The 7,500-nt window shown below is 38.8% G+C and overlaps 2 protein-coding genes across 2 annotated transcripts in view; one reads left to right on the top strand and one right to left on the bottom strand.

Moving 5' to 3' along the window:
* LOC144959595 (selenoprotein S-like) overlaps positions 1 to 7,500 on the bottom strand; it is a 95,443-nt gene that overhangs the window by 56,772 nt on the left and 31,171 nt on the right. The gene's annotated exons all lie outside the window — the stretch shown is intronic.
* The window catches only part of LOC144959846 (uncharacterized), a 36,513-nt gene that overhangs the window by 15,667 nt on the left and 13,346 nt on the right, over positions 1 to 7,500 (top strand). The window lies entirely within an intron of this gene.

Genomic DNA, 7,500 nt, shown 5'->3' with positions numbered 1-7,500 from the left:
AATAACACCGGGGATGTTATCAAAACACGATTGTCCGATTCGCTGCCGTCCGTCAGATTCGAATCATCGGGCTGAGTGGACACTGGTCACTCACTCACTGGAATGAACGCTAGGACTATAATATCATCACCGACGGTCAGCTCTGGTGGAGACGGCGTGTTGAAACACTTGACCCATTCCAGATAGAGTCGAATGAATTAATGAATTGTACTCGCCTCCGCGAAACAACAATCCTATTCATATCGACGTATTTAAAGTAAACAAAACGAGCTCTAGCGGTGGATAAACGTTTTTCTTTCCACTGCCACGGCCATCACGTGACATCGGATAAAACGCATTCTGGTCATTCTGTTCGCACATGCCTTTCCCCTTCCAATATCAATCGACTGAGGAGGGGGGGGGAGGGGGGGGGGGACTCAGAGCAGCAGCTTGTTGTCGTTCCATCACTACATACTTCGAAATTAAGCAATATTATAACGACCTTGAGAAGAACATATAATAGTATGTGATCCTTCGCCTAAAAAAACGGTATTAAGTCGGGATGGTTCAGATGTTGAAGAAAGCCAAGGACAAAAGCAGTTGGAGATGTCGGACACTCGTAGAGGTCACTTGTTCCACAAGAAGCGAAGAGGATTAAGTCAAGTAAAGCCCTGCCGATCTATCCAATCCGCGAATTTGTTTTTTCTTTGCCGCACTCGCGCACGGTCTAAAACCCGCCCGGTGGCAGCAGCAGCTGCGTCAAAATGCAACGTCCAACGAGATGCTCTGCGGTCTCTGCTTCGGATCGTTGATTAAACGAGTTCTAGTGTGTGCCGAGGTCACTTGCGTCTATGTGGTCTTGTGGTATGACACTCGCTTTCAGATCGGAAGTTCCTGGTTTCGAGCCTCGCTCGGCACATAGTTGAGTCTTCGGAAAAGACTCTTTACTCACATTCTCTCGCCGTACTCAGGTGTGAAACGAGTACCTGGCCGTTAACAGCGTTGTCTTTGTCCGAAAAAAATTATAATATCGCCGAATAGGCGTCATGTCCCGTCCTACATGTTAAGTGTTGTTGTTGACCAGGGACCCCGCTTTGAGCACGTTTAGTGGATATTGCCCTATATAAAAGATCAATTTTTAAGCGCTTGGAGTCTGGTCTCTCTGAGTTATAGCGCTATATAACTTTTCAGCATTATTAATTTACCTGACCTCACAGATAAGGATATTACGGTTAGACACAGACTAGGGGTCCTGTATTCTCTATGGTCTAAGACCTACGTCTATTAGCCGCCTATTCGTACAGAAATACCGACAATTTCTATCCGAGTTTCGAGAAAACGACTGACGTCTCCAGCCCAGCGTGACAGCGTGGCTTAGCGGTACGGTCTACGGGCTTCGTACCCGAAAGGTACCGAGTTCGATCACCCGCCGCTGCGCTGTGTGGCCTTTAGCAAGTCACCTCGCCCTAGCTCAATTTGCGGCGCTTTACTGCGGCTGGCTGACGCGTGGTTATTCACTTTTTTCCCCTTGGAATAGACACTAGAGACAAATTTCCCCTAAGGGATGAATAAACGGAATATTATTTTATTTAAAGGATTTCGTATTAATGATAATAATAATAATAATAATAATAATAATAATAATAATAATAATAATAATAATAATAATAATAATAATAATAATAATAATAATAATAATAATAATAATATAATAATAATAATAATAATAATAATAATAATAATAATAATAATAATAATAATAATAATAATAATAATATAATAATAATGATAATAATATAATAATATTGATAATAATAATAATAATAATAATAATAATAATAATATAATAATAAGAAGAAGAAGAAGAAGAAGAAGAAGAAGAAGAAGAAGAAGAAGAAGAAGAAGAAGAAGAAAGAAGAAGAAGAACAACAACAACAACAACAACAACAACAACAATGACAATAATAATAATAATAATAATAATAATAATAATAATAATAATAATAATAATAATATAATAATAATAATAATAATAATAATAATAATAATAATAATAATAATAATAATAATAAAACAAGCATATTGTGCACACAATCTGCCCGAGTAAACCCATGATGGATTAACAGCTGTGTCCGACCATGGTCAACTGACGCAAGACCCATCCTATCCACCATCCATATCATCTGACGTGGCCCCTATTTCCATACAATATCGATGACACTGGAAACCAATGTCTGTATTCGATTCGGTATCGTACTCGTACGTGTTGTTGATGCGGACGAGTATTTACAACTAATATTCGCTGACAAAACGCATATTTTCTCATTTTATACGCAAGAAGTTGGCGTCACTCGATTCTTTATTTTTATTGGGGTTTTTTTAAAGTAAAACCGCCAGCTGGGTGATTAGTTCTCACTAAATAAAGTCCCTATATTAAACTATAACGGTAGCGGTAAAGATGACACTGGAAACCAATGTCGGTATTCGATTTGGTATCGTACTCGTATTGTTGTTGCTGCGGACGAGTAGTTACAACTAAAAGCTCAATTTTGTTTGTTTTTTTTTTTTCAAAATTATTTAATGACAAAATGCATAATTTCTCATTTAAAACAATGCATAAATCTGCCGTCACTCGCCTCTTTATTATTATTATTATTATTATTATTATTATTATTATTATTATTATTATTATTATTATTATTATTATTATTATTATTATTATTATTATTATTATTATTATTATTATCATTATTATTATTAATATTGATTTCAGCAGACAGCAAGTTAGGGTGATTAGTTCTCACCAAATAAAGTCCATTTATTAGACTATGAAAGGGAGAGATCACACAACATTTTGTATGTGCTGATTGGTCGGCAAGACAGAACAACTGGTGAGAATTTACTCTTAACTCATACTGCATGCGCCGGCATGTTTAAGAGAGTAAAAAAAAAGAAAAGACATTGACGAATCAAGGTTAAACTTTATAATATAATACTGAGACCTAAATATTAAAAACAAAAATTTAAAACCAAAAAAAAAAAAAAATCTGATGAGTTGAAGGACCCTTTAATACAATGGTATTTGAGAGCAAGACAAAATATGTAGTCAAAACCGAAAATTGCTCATGACATTTTAACAGTGAGCTGCAGAAAAGACCGGAATTCGTCTATCAATGGGATTCAATAGTCGTAACGTCACTTCCTTCCTAATGACGCATGGTAACTTAGTAACACTGGCTCTAAACTATAGGAACAATGGCGGACGCCGTATGAAATATTTCCCCGGCGAGCATAAAAGCGTATCCAGAGGGAAAAAAAAACATAAATTTGATCAAGTTCTGACTTTTTACATTCTAATCACAAGGCATATGAAAAGTTCTAGCCAGGATGAAGAATAAAAAGTAATGATTTTCTTCGTTTAGAACCAAGATGGACGCCGTTGCCGGGCGACGTAACATCAGACTACTGAATCCAATTATGACGTGCTTTGAATATAACCCCCACCCGATCGATATTTGAAGGAAGAGTTTTCCGGCCAAAGTTTTCAAAAATAATAATATGTGTTTTTCAGAGTGACACAGAACTGATATGACCATTGCCTCCCCCCCCCCCCCCCCAAGCCCACCCCGAGTACCCCAACCTTGCAGCCATCCCACCACCCCCCACCCCCCTATCCCCTTCCCCTTCCACCCATCCGTCACAATCCATTACGCTATGGCACCCCCTGCCTCACGGATGACAACCGCCGCTACTGCGGCTATTACTATCAGTATCAGTGTAGCCGCCACTGCCACCACCGGCCACTTCATCATCGGTGTCGTCTTGTCAAATAGATAACTGTGTGTCGTCATAGTAGCCGTCGCCGTCGTCGTCGTCGTCGTCGTCGTCGTTGTCGTTATCATCAGCATTGCAACTATTACTATCATAATCACAATCTACACTATCACCATGAGGACAACAACAACAACAACAGCAACAACAACAACAACAACAACAACCACCACCACCACCACCACCACCACCAACAACAACAACAACAACAACAACAACCACCACCACCACCACCAACAACAACAACAACAACAACCACCAACAACAACAACAACAACCACCACCACCACCACCACCACCACCAACAACAACAACAACAACCACCACCACCAACAACAACAACAACAACAACAACAACAACAACAACCACCAACAACCACCACCACCAACAACAACAACAACAACCACCACCACCAACAACAACAACAACAACCAACAACAACAACAACAACAACAACCACCACCAACAACAACAACAACAACAACAACCACCACCAACAACATCACCAATGCAACTATTATCATAACCACAATCTACACTATCACCACAGCGGACAACAACAACAAGAACAACAACATCACCACCACCACCACAACAACAACAACAACAACAACAACATCACCACCACCACAACAACAACAACAACAACAACAACAACAACAACATCACCACCACCACAACAACAACAACAACAACAACAACATCACCACCACAACAACAACAACAACAACAACAACAACAACAACAACAACACCACAACAACCATCAACAACATCATCATCATCATCAACAACATCATCATCACCACCACCACCACCACCACAATCACAGCCATCTACAGCACCACTTCAACTACCACCATCATCATCATAGCACATCACCACCAACAAGTCGAGCTTGAAATATTTTTAAACTGTTTTTTATATAGCGCAATATCCACTAAATGTGATCAAAGCGCTTTACAAGGGGCCCGTGACCAACAGAAACACGTAACATGTAGAACAAATCATGACGCCTATTAGGCGAGTATAAATTTTTTTTCGACAAAGATAACGCTGTGAACGACCAGGTACTCATTTTACACCTGAGTACGATGAGAGAAAGTGAGTAAAGAGTCTTTTCCAACTAGATGATTCAACTATGCGCCGAACGAGGCTCAAACCCTGGACCTTCCGATCCGAAAGCGAGTGTTATACCACAAGACCACATAGCCGCACAACTCCACCACCGTAACAACCAACACCACCATGATATGTGTCCTTCCGTCTCGTAATTATATTTTTAAAATCCCATTACTCATCCCCATGGGGAAATTTGTCTTTAGGGTCTATTCCTGGGACCCTTCGCGAAGCACTTTAATAAAGCCCCCAGGTGTGGCTGGCGGATGTTGTGAATATTTTACATAAACGCATAGCGTTAATTGGCATCAGACTTGTGTAAGCATCAATAGCAACGTCGTTGAAATAAGTCCGGTTTGAAATTAATAAATTAATTAATTATCCGATCACGAGTCCGATTCTTAAGAAGACCGCTAATTGAATTCCGCTGTGTCTTTAGCCCACCCCCCCCCCCCCTCTCATACACACACACACACATATCCGATCGGTCCACTTTTGGAATGTGAAGGGTTGGCAGGTCTGGTTCGGGTCTTAGTGAGTGAATTAGTGACTAAAGTAAAATTAAATACGATATTCCGCGCGGAGGCGGAGTGTAATTAAATTAAATACAGAAAGCGATGCCTTTGAAATAGACAAGACTAAAACCGTTTTTGAAAAAAAAGACGAACATTGCTTCAAACAAATCAACTATTCTTAGACGAATTAATATAACATTATAAGATCTTCATAAAAGGCCAATATTATTACAGCCCCAGGAGCTTATTCGTCGTGGAGTCCCTTACACGCCCTCTTTCATCTTTACAATAATATTACCATTAACTTTTCAGTGGTACGGTCTTTGCTTCCTACCCGATAGGTATCGAGTTCGATCACCCGCCGCTGCGCTGTGTGGCTTTGAGCAAGTCACCTCGTCCTAGATCAATTTGCGGCGCTGCACTGCGGCTGACGCCTGGGTTATTCCAGTCTTCCCTTGGAATAGACCATAGAGAAGAGACAAATTTCCCCTATGTGATAAATAAAGGGAATTTTATTTATTTATTTATTTATTTATTTATTTATTTATTTATCTATTTATTTATCTATTTATTTAACAGAAAAGAAAACGTTGTTTTGTTTTTGTTTTGTTTTGTTTTTTCGCTTTCAGTAGAACCTCTTACAAAACTTTCTTTACAATGCACCGTTTATTCTTTACAATGAGTTTGAGGAACAAAGTTTATTCTTTACAATGAGTTTGAGAATCTATGGGGGTTTTTTTTTTTTTTTTTTGGTTATAATAAGTCTGAGAAAGAATGTCTATTCTTTACCTGAGTACGGTGAGAGAATGTAAGTAAAGAGCCTGTTCCAAGGACTCAATTATATACGCGCCCGAAGCGAGGCTCGAACCCAGGACCTACCAATCCTAAAGCGAATGACATACCACAAGACCACATTACAGCCGCCCTTTTAAAATATCATTTATTACTGCCCCTGGGGCGTCCTGAGAAAAGATGTATTTCATCAAGTATGTTTGATCCCTATCGTTTCTTTTAGATTCGATTTTAAATCTTTCTTACACTTAGACAATCACCCAAAGGCGAAAACTTTCCGCTTTGTCTTCAGCCAGACCCCACTCTCCCTACCAACATTGTTGCGGGTTTGTTTTTGTTTTGTTTTTTTTTAAAGAATTCTCGACAGACAATCTACTTACTCCATTTAAAACATTTTTTTAAAATATAAAACTTAGTTTTCTTTAATAAAAAATATTCTTTTATCTTGAGCCATCTGTCGCCCGTTCTGAAGTTTCACCTTTTTGATCAACAAAGCTGTGTTGTCGCATCTGAAATAGTATATATATAAGCAAAGTGGCGGAGTGAATAAGGCATTGCACTGCGACCCGGAAGGACCCGGGTTCGAGCCCCGCTTCAGGCACTTTAGTTTTTTTTTAGCAAGATTATTGACCCCCCAATTTGCTCACTTGGACAACATGGGTGATTCCTGTTGACATCAGAGAATCTTGTTGGATGAGTTATCTATATTCCTTCGTGGAATGCCTAGGCGACGATATCTTATGATGTCGTGGTGAAAAAGGCATAATTTTGTATTTAAAATAAATATGTATAATAAAAAAATAGAGGGGTTGTATTTGGGAATGGATACTTTTAAGTTTTTAAAAAGTCAACTATGCGCCGCTCAGAGCGGAAGGACTCGAACACAGGCCCTTCCAAATCGAAGCCGAGTGTCATACAATGAGACCAAAAATAGAGAATGTTTAGGTAGTTACAAGCAAACGACGTTTCGGCCTTCTTCGGGTAACCAAGAAAAGGAAATAAATGTTATATGTGTCAGTGCTTGGCATAATCAGTCGGGATGTGACAATTTTGGATTTGCATTTTTTGCATTTTCTGAAAGAATATGCTCCCTAGAGCATTTTAATCTTTATTTGAGGTAAATCGGATGACTTTCTATGAAGTTATGGTCAGATGTATGGGAAAGGTATCCAGCAACTTTTTTTCAAATTTCATACTTTTTCAACTTGGCTAGCTGTAAAAAATATTTAGAAGTGAAATTAAGCTTTTATATTTCATGAAGATG

Source organism: Berghia stephanieae, chromosome 14 (genome assembly GCF_034508935.2).
Source record: "Berghia stephanieae isolate SIO BIC M18660-M18661 chromosome 14, UCSD_Bste_1.3, whole genome shotgun sequence".
In the NCBI taxonomy this organism is placed as follows: Eukaryota; Metazoa; Mollusca; class Gastropoda; order Nudibranchia; family Aeolidiidae; genus Berghia; species Berghia stephanieae.
Note: the sequence above shows the minus strand (reverse complement) of the source record. Positions and strands in the feature narration are given on the sequence as shown.